Below are 20,134 nucleotides of genomic sequence, written 5' to 3' on the forward strand. Positions count from 1 at the left end.
TAAGAGTGGCTTTGAACCTGGTTACATTCCGATTCGCATCGACTGTGCGCAAAAACGCACAAAGCCTAGGGATCACATGAAGACGCAACTGCACCCTAGCCTATAGCCCACATCTTTATTGTCTCTCCAAAATTACCAGTGACACTTTGCATGTCACAGAGCCACCCTGCATGGCGACATAATGCCAATTAATCTGATTTGTAATTAATTTCGAACCGAGTGTAGGCTACTGAACTGACCCCTAACATTTTAATTTCTTTTGAAGCTATTAATAGCACCCAGACTTTCTCCCCCTCTCAGACGCATTCTTATGAAATGCCGCTGTGTAAAAATAGAAATACAGTTGTCCATAACTGGCACCCTTTCAAACAATAGCCTCGATCCCGTTCCACCAAGCATGGCTCCAGTATGAGGCTTAGCTCCTCCCTACGTGTGTGTGAGGGAGAGTGTGTGTAGCGGGTGGGTGACAGCTGGGATCGCTGCGCTGCGCTCCAGTCTGGTAAGCTTCATATCTCCAAATAGGATGACCGTCGGCTTTTGTGGAAGGGACTGCGTTCAGCTCCGTACACCCGCTTGGTTCCGATGAGTTTCCCCGAGGGAGTTTAAACGCCAACACGTTCGCTTTCTCTCTAGTGTGGATTTCCGATGGATATTCCGATTTGAGGAGGTGTGATTTGAGCGCGGCATGTAACAAAAAGAAGCGCAAGAGAGGCTTCAGAAAAGTAGCGCTCGTCTTGTTATTTTGAAACGAGCACCGGTCTGAACTGCTTCCAGAGCAATATCTCATGGATTACTAACAGATAGACACCTATAACCACACCGAGGCATATCCATTCATGAGCTGAAGGTAAGATTTCTTTGTTTATTTCTAACTTTAAGTGCGCGTATCGCCTGTTTCAGTCTGTCTCCAGCCCGGAGGCTTGTTTTCTACAGCCAGGGCGACAAGTGCACACGCTTCCCACGTTTACTTGACCAACTTCGGGGGGTCTTGCGTCTTCATACACCATTATGTAGCCTAACTAATTAAAAATAATAAAGTAGGCTACATATATTTGTTTTAATTTAAATGATAATTGCGAGTATTTCATTTAACGGCTGATGTCTACAAATGGACCGCAATTTCGTGCGTAATCCGTAGGCTTGCTGTTTGCCTATTATAATAAAGAAGTCTCGGTCACTGACAGCTTATTCACAGTCTCTCAATACAAAAAAACAAACAGAATAGGCCTACATGCTATTTTATCCGCTGTGGCAGGTATACTTCAAGATTGTAAGTGTGCTTGTGGGAACTTGCAGGACTCGGACCGACTGTTGCCCTCCTCTCATGTGTCTAACGGTGCTTTCTCATAGCCACCCTCTCAAACTATAGTGTAAAAACTACAAATTAGATATACACAATCAAGTAAATACTTACTGTAGGCTATAGGCTGCAGCCTAAAAACATATTCACAACTGATTTGTTACGACTGAGCACTGAATTGCTCCAGACCAGCAGTGTTCATTTGTGATCTCATGTCAATTCATTGGAATTACATAAATCGAAATGACCAAAGGGCAGACATTGATGTAGGCTAGCAATATGTGACAACATGTTCATAACATTTATTTCTGTTTGTCTCAGATTTATAATTCTGCACCTGAACCACATGAGTGAGATTTGATTTGATTTAAATGAATAATTCTACATGCAAGGTTCACAGTAGGCTATTTTATTGTTCTTGGTAGGTTACTCTGACTCTGACTCTCTCTCTCTCTCTCTCACACACACACACACACACACACACACACACACACACACACACACACACACACACACACACACACACACACACACACACTCACACTCACACTCACACACAAGGTCTACTATAACTGGAGACTCCCAATCCTATGGCATAATGGTTTGTTCAGTGATGTCAGTAGTAGTGTAGGGTTAGCACCCCTTGGAAACAAAATAATATTATTTTTTTTAGAACTTCCTCAATAGGGCACTTCCGCTTTTTTGAAAAGGGGAAGTGATTTCTTTTGGGTAAAAATCAATTTCTCAGTACTTCCGCAAAGGGCACTTCTCCATTTTTTAGGGTTAGGGTTAAAAAACACTTTTCTTGTGGAAAGTGGTTATTTCAATAGTTCTGCAAAGTGTACTTCTCCATTTTTTAGGGTTAGGGTTAAAAAACACTTTTCTTGTGGAAAGTGGTTATTTCAATAGTTCTGCAAAGTGTACTTCTCCATTTTTTTGTCTTGTGCTTAAAAAACACTTTTCTTGTGGAAAGTGATTATTTCAAAAGGCCTCCAAAGGCCACTTCCCCATTTTACCCCATAGCACAGCTCACGACAAAATAGCAGCGTTTTTTTTTTTATCTCGGGGGAAATACATTTGAACAATCATTATGCAAACCCAGCTGGATCATTTTACATAGTGGGCAATATCTCTTTTGCTCGCTGTTGTTATGGACGCGACTTGTGAAACATCAGCATTTTCTATCTCGGCCAAATACATTTGGCCCATTTTAGGAGCTACTAAACTAATATGTCTATAACTAATTGTCCCTCCCATCCCATCTCAGGCCCCTCACCAAGACAGATTCCTCTGCTTGTTGATGTTTTCTCTGACTCAACCGGCCCCAGGTTCCCCTTTCCACCCCCTCCCCCACGTGACGTTGTCTATTACCACGGCCGGTGTTCTGTCGATTTCACAATCTCTGACTCACCCAGGCTTCCCCTGCCAGCCCATCCTACCCCATCCCCCACATGACATTGTCTATTACCACGGCCGGTGTTCTGTCGATTTTGCAATCACTTCCGTTTTAAATAAACTTGTTTGTTTTTGACCGTCAGGTGGGGGGCGTACCCGGCAACACGTAACGCCCCTTGAAAGCTACGAATAGCGGCGAGATCAGGTGGGCGTTCCCGGCAACACGTAACACCCCTTGAAAGCTACGAATAGCGGCGAGATCAAGTGGGCGTTCCCAGCAACACGTAACGCCCCTTGAAAGCTATGAATAGCTGCTTGCTCACGTATTTCTCTGACTCACCCATAGAGCCCCCACAGTTTTTTCCTCCCATGCCCCGCTTATATGTATGTACAATACAATGTACAATGTATCCACCATTCAAATATTCCATAATTGCATATTGTGCATGCAAATATTCCATAATTGCATGTTGTACAGGCTATCTTAGTTAGTATAGCCTACTAATGTATAGCAAAGCATTCTGGGTATTCCCAAGGCTATTCTGTAGATTCCCTACGCGCAACACACACACACACACACACACACACACACACCCACCCACCCACCCACCCACCCACTCACACACATATTCACAGCCAGCCACAAACACACGCACCCACAAATTCACAGGTAAACATGACACACTGAAACATTCCAGTCAACTTCATCATTCATGTGTGATATTATGTATTTTCCCATGTTTTCCCCACTCCGGATCCAATTGTGACATCACCATGATGTTTTTTTTGATAGGCTATAAGCCTATTAAGCTTTGAATATGATCAATACAGATTGAGGTTTCAATTTCAGGTTTGAATTGAAAACGATTGAATACAGACTATGGTGTATGACTATGCCGTTTGCCCTGTCTCCCTTATCGCCGTAATGCATTATGGGTAGTCAGATACTACCGGTACTTTGGCTAATGTAGCGGCTAACGCTACTTACTTTGCATTACAGTAAAACGCCACTGAATGACCAAATTGATGCATTGATAAAAGTTAGTTTGTTGTTTATGCGTATGCAATAACGGATGCTTTATTATATTTACTGGAATACATACACACGCCAGCCTATGTGTCCTATCAGAGTTTGTTACGTTATTGTACAGCATTTGATTCAAACACAGCTGCATCACTATACGTGTGAGCGTAAGTATTAATGGTTTACAACTTGTTTGTGTTGTACAGCATTTGGTTCAAACATATGGCGACATTGAATCAGTGTTAGCTTAGCGCTAGCTAGCTAGCATACACTACGATCTGTAGAATTGGCCTGGTCTTGGTCGATATGACCAAAAATTGATATAACGTTTCAGTAGCATGGACCCCTCTCGTTTTTTATTACAGTTGAAGATTTCACAAATCTCAACCAAGTATATATAATAATGGTATATAATAATAATCTTTGTAATACAATTGTTATAAAATTAAAACGTATAACACACTTACAATATGTTTGTTGTATGTATTACAACTTAATTCAACTTGGTCTCCCCCCACATCTCCTCTTCTCTCCTCTCCACACCTCACCCCCTCCTATCTCCTCTCCTCTCCTCTCCTCCCCTCTCATCAACTCACCTCTACTCCTCCCCTCCCCCTCTTCTCCTTTCCTCCCCTCTCCTCTCCTCTCCTCCCCTCTCATCTCCTCCCCTCTTCCCTCTCTTCTCCTTACAAGCCTATAGATGAGGGATTTCAGACAATGTGTCCATTGTTACAATATGTTTGTTGTATGTATTACAACTTAATTCAACACATTCCAAACATTAACACACATCAAACACAACAACTCTTTTCTTACTACACATTCCAAACATTAACACACATCAAACACAACAACTCTTTTCTTACTACACATTCCAAACATTAACACACATCAAACACAACAACTCTTTCTTACTACACTTTCCAAACATTAACACACATCAAACACAACAACTCTTTCTTACTACACTTTCCAAACATTAACACACATCAAACACAACCACTCTTTCTTACTACACTTTCCAAACATTAACACACATCAAACACAACAACTCTTTCTTACTACACTTTCCAAATGTTAACACACATCAAACACAACCACTCTTTCTTACTACACTTTCCAAACATTAACATACATCAAACACAACCACTCTTTCTTACTACACTTTCCAAACATTAACACACATCAAACACAACAACTCTTTCTTACTACACTTTCCAAACATTAACACACATCAAACACAACAACTCTTTCTTACTACACTTTCCAAACATTAACACACATCAAACACAACCACTCTTTCTTACTACACTTTCCAAACATTAACACACATCAAACACAACCACTCTTTCTTACTACACTTTCCAAACATTAACATACATCAAACACAACCACTCTTTCTTACTACACTTTCCAAACATTAACACACATCAAACACAACCACTCTTTCTTACTACACTTTCCAAATGTTAACACACATCAAACACAACCACTCTTTCTTACTACACTTTCCAAACATTAACATACATCAAACACAACCACTCTTTCTTACTACACTTTCCAAACATTAACACACATCAAACACAACCACTCTTTCTTACTACACTTTCCAAAACATTAGGCGTTTCTAAGATGTGGGGTCAATATCAATCTACAATCTAGATTGATTTGATTCACTAATTTGGCGTTCTCTCATGCAAAATATCCAACATCCAATATCCAGAAGTAGTGATTACTACACAGAAGTAACTTTAGTTCCACCATTTGCTCTTTGCTTCAAACATAATTTGGATCAGTTGTAACTTTGACCATTTCTAACAATTTCTAGACAGTGAATTTACACAAGCACTTGAGTGAAATTCATAGTACCTATAGGGACTGTGATTGAATGAACGCAGATTGTCAGATTTGTTTACCAAACCCTTATCCTGGTGCCTGCAAGGTTCGTCTGTACCACTAATGTCAGCCACTATGTGTTACAATATTGGGCTGGTTTCATAGACCTGGCCCAAAAGTACATGCATACATGTTAGTTAGTCATAATAGTCAAACATGGTTTTTCATGTTCTGACTTGCTGAAATGTATGCTGCATATATCCATATATGCCTCTACCGTATGGGTTAGTCATAATAGTCAAACATGGTTTTTCATGTTCTGACTTGCTGAAATGTGTGCTGCATATATACATGTTAGTTAGTCATAATAGTCAAACAGGGGTTTTCATGTTCTGATGTGCTGAAATGTTTTACACGTCACGTAAAACAGTTTTTAAAACAGTTAATTAGCCTACACAATGTGTAATTTCAGGTTATTGTAAGTTATTGCATAGTCGCAATCTTTCATACCTGCATACTTACAAGTGGGTTGTTTTTAATGGCATGTGATTTGCGGTTCTAATTACCCAATGTGTAAGGTGATTGTCAATTGTCAATTGTCAATTGTCAATTGTGTAAGGTGATTGTGATGTCAGGTGATTGTAAGTGTGTCATACATACCTACAAGCCACCATATCAGTTGGCTGTGCCAATGATTTTCTGTACCTCTTGATGCGTCAGCATTGTCTTTGTCAGGCTTAGAAGCAATGTCTAAACAGTAAACAGTTTATGACAAGTGGTGGCAGCATGCTATGCTACTACACAAGACGTGTTATGGTACATAAATAATATGTAGCGTGTAATAATCTGAAGAACTCTGTCAGAGTTCTACTCTGTCATTATTTTTACATTTGACTTTTGAGAACTATAATGAACTGTTAGTCTCTGTACTGATGTACAAAAGTAACAAGATTGAGGTTGTGAAATCTTCAACCGGAATAAAAAAAACTGGATATAATATAACTGAATCAGTTAGGCCAAACTATTATCAGTCAGGTCGGTAATGACCGGGGGGAAATTATATGATTATTGTCCATTGTGTGTATGATACAACTTTGTTTATCATTCTGCCCCTCACACTATACAGTCTGTATTTAACTCAACACACTGTACCTGCCCCTTGACCTCGGAGGGGCTCTTCTGTCAACGGGGCCTGAGGCAAGGTGTGGTGATCACAAGCATTGGCATAAATATTGTGACAATGAAATTGGTAAATTGGTTAAGCAAAGCAAGTAATGCTTATGTAATGTAGTTTGTAAGATGTATTTTACAAGATATTTTCAGAGATTTGGTTATATTAACTTATTATTTATATTATTATTCTATTATTATTATTCTAATTATTATCTACTATTATTCTAATTATTATCTACTATTATTCTAATTATTATATTATTATATTATTATTATTATTATTAGGGGTTATTATGTATATTAACTATACATATTAAAGTATAGATGATTGTTTTGCCCACCTTATTTGGTTGCCTTATCAAAACAAATGTATAGCATGTTAAAGTTTTAAATAAAGTCAAGTCAAGTCAAATCCAACAGGTCTTAATGTCAATTAATTTAGCTTTAACGTGTTTTGTGAAACACACACACACACACACACACACACACCCACACATTGACCCCTCTCATATACGTAACTGCCTATAACTGTACATATATTCCTTTCACACACACTTTTCAAAATAGACACTCTTTCATATTGTGATTCATAGTGATTCTTGTTTGTTTTATGTGATCCCGGTTTTTTAAGCAAACCGGATCCAGTTTCCTTGTATGTGTACATCCTGTACAAGGTACATCCTGTACAAGGCACATCCTGTACAAGGTACATACTACATTGGACTCAATGATCCACAGATGTATCAAACAAATGTATGTTTTACTGATACAAATGACCAAATTACCACAAATTCAACATGTAATGCCATTTTCTCAATAATTTTGGTCAAAACATTTGGTGTGACCCTGATCAGTCCTTGTAACGAGGACCTTCACTGGTGTATAGCCAGACTTGGCACATTTGGTGTGACCCAGATCAGACATTGTAATGAGGACCTTGTTATCACTGGTGTATACCCAGACTTGGCACATTGGATGTGGCCCAAGATCAGTCCTTGTAATGACTTGATCAAAAATATTACAGACAATATATATATATATATATAGTAAATATAATTGTATAATATATTCAAAGTATTGTTAATTGTTAATTATTATTATTCAAAAACCTGAAAATACTGTAAATACTGTAAATAAACTAAAACTAAAACTTGGAACTTGTACTGTGTGTTAATTTAATTTGTGTTTTTGAAACACACAACCACATAAAATCTCAAGTGAGATTTTGAGAAAGAAAAAAGAGAAAAGAAAAATTCACCCTGTGCGCTCGGTGTTACAAAGTGCGGACTTTTGAACCCTAGCGGCTTCCGTCGAGCCGACTCGAACATGACGAGCATGACGTAACTGTGACGTTGCTTGTTACCACCCAAAACAGTTGCTCAGGGGCGGAGACGTCGTATTTGATAGGTACACAATGAAGCGAAAGCAAACGACTCAAACGACACTCATTCAATGTTTTCGTAGGCCTCCCTGCCCTGCTACTGCAGCTGTAGCTGTAGATGGCAATACAGAAAGGAATCCTGAGGACTGTGATGAGGCAGCTGCTATCCCAACGTTACCTGATGATATCGGCATAATTCAAACCACCCCTAGAAGATGTTTGAAGGCAGACATCCTGGCCACAATAGATCAAATACAACAAACCTACGGCGAGAAATACACCATGGACATAACCACACACATTTTACGGATGATAGGGAGGGGCGATTTAGCCGAACGTTTAACAGGACCCAATTTTTAAAAAGCCACGCCCTCCATCTTACTTTTTGTTCACATTTGTTCACATTTGTTCTCTAACAAATTCCGGTCAGCGCCATTTTTGATGATCTCCTCCCATACCCCTACGCCCTCCCCTAGACCTAACTCCTCCTCCTCATCACAACATAAGGATAAAAGAGACGGGTTCAAAAGAGACTCATACCATTTTACACAATAAAAAAGACAGATATCATCATGGAGACCCCGTCGCCGTCACCATTGTCCTTCATTACAACTCACAGCCACTCTGAATCGGAGGAAGAAGAGTTGAACCGTCTGATGTACGGATGTTCCGCGTCGTCATCACCCTTGTTCTTCATTACCCCACCTACCTCACCTCCTTCCTCACAGGTAGACCTTGAAGAGTTGAACCGTCTGATGTACGGATGTTCCCCGTCGTCGTCACCAATGTTCTTCCCCACCCCACCTAACTCACCGGAAGACCTTCCTTCTCCTCCGAATTCGCCCCTGACTCTGGACCAGCCAGATGGACTGCTCAGTTTTACTTTTCTGAACATTATAAAAGCCTGCACCAGCATGCTACCCCTTCAAGAGTGCAGGATGCTTCGGAAGCTTTTCTGTATGAACTGAGGGAAATATAAATACAAATTCCTTGTATGTAACTTGTATACTGTGCCAATAAAAATAAAATTGATTCTCATCATAATCTGGTTTTTTCCTTAATAATAATGTTGTACAAATGTCTGTTGTAATGAAATAATGAATAACATTATTACACAATATAATCCTAATGTTAATTTAAAATTAAATATTCCTCTAAATATCTAGATATTGCTCCTCTAATATATAAGTTGCAGACTCTCGTTGTTCACCATTGTACGTACACAGACTCCATTTACCCCTTGGGAACTGGTCACGGGCTAGGGTTGGAGTTTGAGTCAGGGTTTGGGTCAGGGATTTCCAGAGGTTTGGGGTATCGACGACAAAACAACGCAGAAAAGAGTTATTTCTTTTTATTATCTTTATTGTTTATTTGAACAGGAACAGTATTCAATAAACATATTGCATATAAAAATATTACCACCACAGGTGCAAACCTACGTCACCAAATACACCATGGGCATAATCGTACAGTTACGCTGAGCTTCTTCTCCTTGCTCATCGGTCGCCGTCGCCACAGAGCCTGCGTCAGCCTGCGTCAGCTCTTTTCTTTTTCTTTTTTTTCCGCTCGTAATAGAATTGGTAGTGCCGGTCCTGGGAAAAGTCGACAAAACATCCCATGTAACATGTACCGTCTCTTCGCTCCTCCTTCACCAGATAACACCCGGTATGGTTCACCTGGTCGGTGAACCGGCCATCCCGATTCAATGCCTCTTGAAGCTCTTCTCCCTTTAACGCATACACTTGCAGAGTCAGCTTTTCCCGCTGGGACATCTTCCTCAACACCTTGCTGTTTAGCATATGGCGCCCCTTGTCTTTCCATGTTACATTCACAAAGAATGTGACGTAACTATCCAACGGCTCGTCGGGGTACAGCAGCTTGTCAGAATGCTTTGGTATGTCATCGAACTTAATCAGCTTGATGGTGAGCGTTTCGTCAACATTGACTACACCACAAGGAGCATGTGGCGCTAGCATGCTTCCATCCTCTCTGGTAATCAGAGGATACAACCCAGAGGGATTGGCGCCGACTCTCAGCTGCTGTATCGATTTCTCGATGGTACAGGGTTTTCCGCACGAATGTCCCCACGTTTTGACGTTATTCTGCTTCCTAACGTAGAAACTATGCATGTGGCGTTTTTCATAGTTACATCCGTGTCCTTCCATGCATGCCATGCTTAGTAACGTGCAGAAATCGTATAGGGGCACGGCTACTTATTCACAGTCAAACTCCTCCCCATCAGCCAACGGGCCTCTTCTGTCAACGGGCCCTCCCCCATTTCGAGTAAAATTGACGACAAACATCGGATAATAAGAACAGTAAGAACAGTAAGAACACCGCAAGGCATCAGGTAGCAAGTAATACTCGAGCAAATTATCATATGTTATCTTATGTTAGTAGACACACGTCACTATATAGATACCATACATCTAACGTCCATAACATGGTGGACCATTTAACGTATTCAGATTTAACTCTGTATTCAGACCATTGGATTCAGCCCCAGAAAACAGAGTACGTTATAGCGTTATAAATATAGCCACGTTATAAACAGCTAACCAGCGCCGGGGTTAAATCAAAAATCGAGATAAATCAATGTAATGCAATGCTGTAATGCAAAGTAAGTAGCGTTAGTCGCTACATTAGGCAAAGTACCGGTAGTATCTGACTACCCATAATGCATTACGGCGATAATGCAAATTCGGAAACTACCCCGGCAGCCGCTAGGGGGAGCATTTCATTCAATTTAATTCATTCAACCCATCAAGCGAAATGAAACAATATCCGGAAGTGAGCTTCATTTTGCTGTGTCAAAGTCAATGAGCTCCTTTTTGGTCCATTAATATATATGTCAATGGACTCCACCAAACATGGTTAGGGTTTAGGGTTTAGTGTTTAGGGTGAGACAGGGATTTTCAGAGGTTTGATTGTGGGACAGTGTGGGTAAATGCAATTACAATTACACAAACTGCTCGAGAAGAGTTGTTTTCCACGCAAAGTGTACTTTTAAAGTTAAAGTTTGATAGAGACCAGCACAAAATAGCTTGTTTATAATAATAATAATAATAATAATAATAATAATAATAAACTTTTATTTGTATAGCACCTTTCATACATAAAATGCAGCCCGAAGCGCTTTACACATGAAGAATAAACAAAGGTAAATCAGTGAAAATCAGGAAAAAACAGTGAAATGCATGTGATGTAAAGTTATGTGACCTCTCTTCTTGGTTTTAGTTAAACTAATTGAACTAAATGAACTAATTGTAGCCTGTCAGTATTACTACTATTACAGTAGTCAGGGTGTTATGAAGAGTTTGATAAGTTGCTTTGATAAGTACTTAGTTTACCACGGGCTATTTGGATAGCCAATTCAGTACCACGTTTCGCCTCTATGTGTTAAACATAATCACATAGCTGGGAAGGGTTTATATACTTTAAACTTTTTTTCTTTTTTCTTTTTTCTTTCTCAAAATCTCACTTGAGATTTTATATGTGGTTGTGTGTTTCAAAAACACATTAAATTAACACACAGTACAAGTTCCAAGTTTTAGTTTTAGTTTAGTTTATTTACACTATTTACAGTATTTTCAGTATTTGAATAATAATAATTAACAATTAACAATACTTTGAATATATTATACAATTATATTTACTATTTATATATATATATATATATATATATATATATATATATATATATATTGTCTGTAATATTTTTGATCAAGTCATTACAAGGACTGATCTTGGGCCACATCCAATGTGCCAAGTCTGGGTATACACCAGTGATAACAAGGTCCTCATTACAATGTCTGATCTGGGTCACACCAAATGTGCCAAGTCTGGCTATACACCAGTGAAGGTCCTCGTTACAAGGACTGATCAGGGTCACACCAAATGTTTTGACCAAAATTATTGAGAAAATGGCATTACATGTTGAATTTGTGGTAATTTGGTCATTTGTATCAGTAAAACATACATTTGTTTGATACATCTGTGGATCATTGAGTCCAATGTAGTATGTACCTTGTACAGGATGTACCTTGTACAGGATGTGCCTTGTACAGGATGTACACATACAAGGAAACTGGATCCGGTTTGCTTAAAAACCGGGATCACATAAAACAAACAAGAATCACTATGAATCACAATATGAAAGAGTGTCTATTTTGAAAAGTGTGTGTGAAAGGAATATATGTACAGTTATAGGCAGTTACGTATATGAGAGGGGTCAATGTGTGGGTGTGTGTGTGTGTGTGTGTGTGTGTGTTTCACAAAACACGTTAAAGCTAAATTAATTGACATTAAGACCTGTTGGATTTGACTTGACTTGACTTTATTTAAAACTTTAACATGCTATACATTTGTTTTGATAAGGCAACCAAATAAGGTGGGCAAAACAATCATCTATACTTTAATATGTATAGTTAATATACATAATAACCCCTAATAATAATAATAATAATATAATAATATAATAATTAGAATAATAGTAGATAATAATTAGAATAATAGTAGATAATAATTAGAATAATAATAATAGAATAATAATATAAATAATAAGTTAATATAACCAAATCTCTGAAAATATCTTGTAAAATACATCTTACAAACTACATTACATAAGCATTACTTGCTTTGCTTAACCAATTTACCAATTTCATTGTCACAATATTTATGCCAATGCTTGTGATCACCACACCTTGCCTCAGGCCCCGTTGACAGAAGAGCCCCTCCGAGGTCAAGGGGCAGGTACAGTGTGTTGAGTTAAATACAGACTGTATAGTGTGAGGGGCAGAATGATAAACAAAGTTGTATCATACACACAATGGACAATAATCATATAATTTCCCCCCGGTCATTACCGACCTGACTGATAATAGTTTGGCCTAACTGATTCAGTTATATTATATCCAGTTTTTTTTATTCCGGTTGAAGATTTCACAACCTCAATCTTGTTACTTTTGTACATCAGTACAGAGACTAACAGTTCATTATAGTTCTCAAAAGTCAAATGTAAAAATAATGACAGAGTAGAACTCTGACAGAGTTCTTCAGATTATTACACGCTACATATTATTTATGTACCATAACACGTCTTGTGTAGTAGCATAGCATGCTGCCACCACTTGTCATAAACTGTTTACTGTTTAGACATTGCTTCTAAGCCTGACAAAGACAATGCTGACGCACCAAGAGGTACAGAAAATCATTGGCACAGCCAACTGATATGAAGGCTTGTAGGTATGACACACTTACAATCACCTGACATCACAATCACCTTACACAATTGACAATTGACAATTGACAATTGACAATCACCTTACACATTGGGTAATTAGAACCGCAAATCACATGCCATTAAAAACAACCCACTTGTAAGTATGCAGGTATGAAAGATTGCGACTATGCAATAACTTACAATAACCTGAAATTACACATTGTGTAGGCTAATTAACTGTTTTAAAAACTGTTTTACGTGACGTGTAAAACATTTCAGCACATCAGAACATGAAAACCCCTGTTTGACTATTATGACTAACTAACATGTATATATGCAGCACACATTTCACCAAGTCAGAACATGAAAAACCATGTTTGACTATTATCACTAACTAACATGTGCAGTCACAACAATAGTGATCAGGCACACCTGACATATGCAACACACATTTCACCAAGTCAGAACATGAAAAACCATGTTTGACTATTATCACTAACTAACTAACATGTATGTATGTACTTTTGTGCCAGGTCTATGAAACCAGCCCAATATTGTAACACATAGTGGCTGACATTAGTGGTACAGACGACCCTTGCAGGCATCAGGATAGGGGTTTGGTATACAAATCTGACAATCTGCGTTCATTCAATCACAGTCCCTATAGGTACTATGAATTTCACTCAAGTGCTTGTGTAAATTCACTGTCTAGAAATTGTTAGAAATGGTCAAAGTTACAACTGATCCAAATTATGTTTGAAGCAAAGAGCAAATGGTGGAACTAAAGTTACTTCTGTGTAGTAATCACTACTTCTGGATATTGGATGTTGGATATTTTGCATGAGAGAACGCCAAATTAGTGAATCAAATCAATCTAGATTCTAGATTGATATTGACCCCACTTTCGAGACTGCTTAACGATTAGAGTCTTTATCGATACAACTACTTAGTTTACAACTACTAAGTTTCGTTTAACGATGGTTGACAACCAAATTAATTGATTTGTAAAACTTTATTAGACAACCAATGTATGTTTGTACACCGGAGTGATCTGATTTAAAGTAGGCTACATAGCTCTTGTCTTTCGAGACATAACATTATGTATGCAGTTAACATTTGGAAAGTGTAGTAAGAAAGAGTTGAATTAAGTTGTAATACATACAACAAACATATTGTAACAATGGACACATTGTCTGAAATCCCTCATCTATAGGCTTGTAAGGAGAGGAGAAGAGAGGGAAGAGGGGAGGAGATGAGAGGGGAGGAGAGGAGAGGAGAGGGGAGGAAAGGAGAAGAGGGGGAGGGGGAGGAGTAGAGGTGAGTTGATGAGAGGGGAGGAGAGGAGAGGAGAGGAGATAGGAGGGGGTGAGGTGTGGAGAGGAGAGAAGAGGAGATGTGGGGGGAGAACAAGTTGAATTAAGTTGTAATACATACAACAAACATATTGTAAGTGTGCTATACGTTTTAATTTTATAACAATTGTATTACAAAGATTATTATTATATACCATTATTATATATACTTTGTGTTTGTCTACAAAAACATAAAGTCTCACAGTAAATTAACCAATTCTGTGAGGAGGACTAGTTAGTTATATAATAATATAGTTAGTAACTATTAAAATAATCATATAAAATACAGATACATAAAACTAAGATGTTTGTTCACGTTCCATATTCCATATTTTGAAATAATACCCGTAGGTCACGGATATCCGGGGTCTGGGTTGTAATAAGATTGAGAGTGGTTGAGATTTGTGAAATCTTCAACTGTAATAAAAAACGAGAGGGGTCCATGCTACTGTAACGTTATATCAATTTTTGGTCATATCGACCAAGACCAGGCCAATTCTACAGATCGTAGTGTATGCTAGCTAGCTAGCGCTAAGCTAACACTGATTCAATGTCGCCATATGTTTGAACCAAATGCTGTACAACACAAACAAGTTGTAAACCATTAATACTTACGCTCACACGTATAGTGATGCAGCTGTGTTTGAATCAAATGCTGTACAATAACGTAACAAACTCTGATAGGACACATAGGCTGGCGTGTGTATGTATTCCAGTAAATATAATAACGCATCCGTTATTGCATACGCATAAACAACAAACTAACTTTTTATCAATGCATCAATTTGGTCATTCAGTGGCGTTTTACTGTAATGCAAAGTAAGTAGCGTTAGCTGATACATTAGCCAAAGTACCGGTAGTATCTGACTACCCATAATGCATTACGGCGATAAGGGAGACAGGGCAAACGGCATAGTCATACACCATAGTCTGTATTCAATCGTTTTCAATTCAAACCTGAAATTGAAACCTCAATCTGTATTAATCAAATTCAAAGCTTAATAGGCTTATAGCCTATCAAAAAAAACATCATGGTGATGTCACAATTGGATCCGGAGTGGGGAAAACATGGGAAAATACATAATATCACACATGAATGATGAAGTTGACTGGAATGTTTCAGTGTGTCATGTTTACCTGTGAATTTGTGGGTGCGTGTGTTTGTGGCTGGCTGTGAATATGTGTGTGAGTGGGTGGGTGGGTGGGTGGGTGGGTGTGTGTGTGTGTGTGTGTGTGTGTGTGTGTGTGTTGCGCGTAGGGAATCTACAGAATAGCCTTGGGAATACCCAGAATGCTTTGCTATACATTAGTAGGCTATACTAACTAAGATAGCCTGTACAACATGCAATTATGGAATATTTGCATGCACAATATGCAATTATGGAATATTTGAATGGTGGATACATTGTACATTGTATTGTACATACATATAAGCGGGGCATGGGAGGAAAAAACTGTGGGGGCTCTATGGGTGAGTCAGAGAAATACGTGAGCAAGCAGCTATTCATAGCTTTCAAGGGGCGTTACGTGTTGCTGGGAACGCCCACTTGATCTCGCCGCTATTCGTAGCTTTCAAGGGGTGTTACGTGTTGCCGGGAACGCCCACCTGATCTCGCCGCTATTCGTAGCTTTCAAGGGGCGTTACGTGTTGCCGGGTACGCCCCCCACCTGACGGTCAAAAACAAACAAGTTTATTTAAAACGGAAGTGATTGCAAAATCGACAGAACACCGGCCGTGGTAATAGACAATGTCATGTGGGGGATGGGGTAGGATGGGCTGGCAGGGGAAGCCTGGGTGAGTCAGAGATTGTGAAATCGACAGAACACCGGCCGTGGTAATAGACAACGTCACGTGGGGGAGGGGGTGGAAAGGGGAACCTGGGGCCGGTTGAGTCAGAGAAAACATCAACAAGCAGAGGAATCTGTCTTGGTGAGGGGCCTGAGATGGGATGGGAGGGACAATTAGTTATAGACATATTAGTTTAGTAGCTCCTAAAATGGGCCAAATGTATTTGGCCGAGATAGAAAATGCTGATGTTTCACAAGTCGCGTCCATAACAACAGCGAGCAAAAGAGATATTGCCCACTATGTAAAATGATCCAGCTGGGTTTGCATAATGATTGTTCAAATGTATTTCCCCCGAGATAAAAAAAAAAACGCTGCTATTTTGTCGTGAGCTGTGCTATGGGGTAAAATGGGGAAGTGGCCTTTGGAGGCCTTTTGAAATAATCACTTTCCACAAGAAAAGTGTTTTTTAAGCACAAGACAAAAAAATGGAGAAGTACACTTTGCAGAACTATTGAAATAACCACTTTCCACAAGAAAAGTGTTTTTTAACCCTAACCCTAAAAAATGGAGAAGTACACTTTGCAGAACTATTGAAATAACCACTTTCCACAAGAAAAGTGTTTTTTAACCCTAACCCTAAAAAATGGAGAAGTGCCCTTTGCGGAAGTACTGAGAAATTGATTTTTACCCAAAAGAAATCACTTCCCCTTTTCAAAAAAGCGGAAGTGCCCTATTGAGGAAGTTCTAAAAAAAATAATATTATTTTGTTTCCAAGGGGTGCTAACCCTACACTACTACTGATGTCAGGTTGCCAGAGCCAGAATGGCCTATTGCTCTGGCCAAAATATCATTTCGTTTTTCTTGCAAGAAGACAATGTTGAACTGGTCTCAAAATTGGATTTGCTATTAAATCAAGTGTGGCCGCACATTATTTCTTTTACAAGCTGGAAGAGGAGACAGAGGCCTCACAAACCACATCCAGCAGCCTAACTGCCAACACCCAGTCACCTCCTCTCCTCTCCTCTCCTCTCCTCTCCTCTCCTCTCCTCTCCTCTCCTCTCCTCTCCTCTCCTCTCCTCTCCTCTCTCCTCTCCTCTCCCCTCTCCTCTCCTCTCCTCTCCTCTATGAAATATTCTCAGAGGCATTGAGGCTAGAGGAATAATTCTCAAACTCTAAATGTAGGTTATGGATTATGAAGAGTGCAAGCAGCCGGGTTGTGCTTGTGATAGAAATTTGTGAATCTAACAGTACTAAATGCCTACAGCAAAATAGGCCTCTTGTCAGCTGATTTTCTGCAGTAGCACAGGGTGTTGTGGAAACACTGCCTTGTGCCAACCTTTATATATATAAAAAAAGATGGGTCATGTCAACACTGAGAGGAAAGGTGTAGAGTTTGACCTTTCCCCCCGCATGAAATCACTGGAAATATTTTCTATTTTTGTGTTTTCCACGTTTTGTTTTTGTTTTTGTTTTTGTTTTTATATCTGACAGTGTGACCTCATGGTTTTAGAGTGTGAATGAGGTGGAGACTGCACACATATATGTTATAATGTGTAATATGTGTAATAGCAGAATGTTTTTCCATTTTACGAACCACTCTTCCTACAATATCAGCCTCAAGGCATTCAAATGTCCCGGAGGCATTTTTTTGGAGAGGCTGCACCTGCTGTAATTCCCACCGCGATGTTAGCATAAAGCCGCACACCACCGCCGCAAACCATAGTGCTAATCCTGTGCCATTGACACGTTATGCATTGACGTGACGCGGCGCTAATACATGCATTACAGCATGATTACCTTAGTGACAGCGGCTCTCTCCTGGAGCAGCACAACAGACCAGGGAGAACATGGTGCCAGAGCTGCTGCTTCTATTTGGAGCAATGCTCTGCGGAGCGCTTGATCCGCCGATCCCCCCAACAATAGCAATGGGGACAGCGGCATTGTGTGTGACTGATGTGAATTTGTCACACTGTATATGGGTGTGTGTGTGAGAGAGAGAGAGAGAGAGAGAGAGAGAGAGAGTGAGCGAGCAATAAAGAGAGAGAGAGAGAGTTAGTATTTACCTTTGCCATTCAAGGACAGATTCAAATGCTGCCTGCATAAAGTATAGCTTTAATAATTGATAAATGGCTTTGCTCTGTATGTTCAAATGAATTGGCCCTCCATTACGGAGGGAGGCTGGTCAGTCGCTGTTAACCATTGGTCCTCATTCAGTCAGTGTCAATAGCCAGCGTTCAATAGCGTGTGTATTTATGCATATTTTATGAATGCCATGTTTTATTGATGTGCATCCTTGGTGTGTGGGCCAGTTTTTTTTTTTTTATCAATTAGGGTGTGAGAAAGAATGAAATACCTCTCACTCATCTGGATGTGATTTATTGATGCTTAAGCCATTTTCCAGATCCCACATCTCTCTAGATTGCTGCTGCCTCAATTATGCCTTCATGATGCTGAATGAAAAATAGCTGTAGTAGTGTAGTAGTAGGGAAAATAGATTTGATAATCATATGTTTCCATGTGTGTGTGTGTGTGTGTGTGTGTGTGTGTGTGTGTGTGTGTTTTACAAATATAGGTCAGCATGACCGCAGAAGCTTCTATTTTAGAGGAACTATGGCTCCGTTCCATTTGCACTGGGAACTAGGAATTTCCCGGTTGAATGATGTCACACCCGAGTTGACCGCACTCTATTAAAACAGTTGGAAAACCAGCCAGTGAAATTCCCAGTTCCCAGTGCAAATGGAACACGGAATATCTCAGATGTAACATGGCACATCTGTTTATTTGAGCTACACTTGAGCTGGTTTTCTTTTCAATCTGTTGAAGAGTCAGTGTGAGTCCTGTGATTCAGGAGGTGAAAAACACAGAGTGAGGATAAAGAGACAGATATGTTCACCACTTTTAACAAATGGCACAAATGCACTCTGTGTAAACATGTTCTACTTAACCTTCCGTCTCTCCCACTCTCTCATTCATAGAAGATCTTTGTGACCCTCAGAGGTCTACCTCATTATATTACAAATATACCTTTCATTTGATGTAAGAAAGATGAAAGCCGAGCCGTGTTAGCCAGAGATTTTCCATGCATCCCTCTTGTTTACAACTAGATTTTGTGCAGAACCAACGCTTTACTTGCTTGCCGTCCCCCCCTTGCTTACGTTTGAAAGTGTTGCACTCACTGTGTATAGAAGATGATAAATGAAAACCAATGCACTATAAGGAGCTAATATATCTTACTGTGTGTAGTATGGTCCAGTGTGTTCCATTCACACCATGCCTCATTGAAAGTGTAATCACTTGTTCCAGCATGCTCCTATATGTAAAATTACGCACGCCCACACGCACGCACAGAAGCATGCACGGACGCGCACACACATACACACGCGCGCGCACACACACACACACACACACACACACACACACACACACACACACACCAGTTTCCAGCTTTCAATGTGTTCTAACTGGCTGCATCCTACCACTTAGCCTTAACCCCTCCAGCTCCCTATAAATTACTGTATATCCATTGACCTAAGCATCCATGTGTTTAACACCCTGTCTCTCTACTCGTTACATTAGCATAACTGATTGAGGGTATTTATGTGTGCCAAGAAAGCCAGCGGCATGAAGGACCGAGCAAAGCTTATTTTGGGCAGGCGCCGCAAG

General features: G+C 39.6%; 1 protein-coding gene across 2 annotated transcripts in view; it reads left to right on the top strand.

Annotated features, from left to right (window-relative positions):
* The first annotated feature begins 795 nt into the window (after nucleotides 1-795).
* The window catches only part of sema6a (sema domain, transmembrane domain (TM), and cytoplasmic domain, (semaphorin) 6A), a 151,255-nt gene continuing 131,916 nt past the window's right edge, over nucleotides 796-20,134 (top strand). For both annotated transcript variants that reach the window (XM_083644275.1, XM_083644276.1), the window contains exon 1: nucleotides 796-847. The gene's annotated coding sequence lies outside the window, so the exon portion shown is untranslated. The remainder of the gene's footprint in view (nucleotides 848-20,134) is intronic.

The sequence above is a fragment of the Poromitra crassiceps genome (genome assembly GCF_964638095.1).
Source record: "Poromitra crassiceps genome assembly, chromosome: 10".
Taxonomy (NCBI): domain Eukaryota; kingdom Metazoa; phylum Chordata; class Actinopteri; order Beryciformes; family Melamphaidae; genus Poromitra; species Poromitra crassiceps.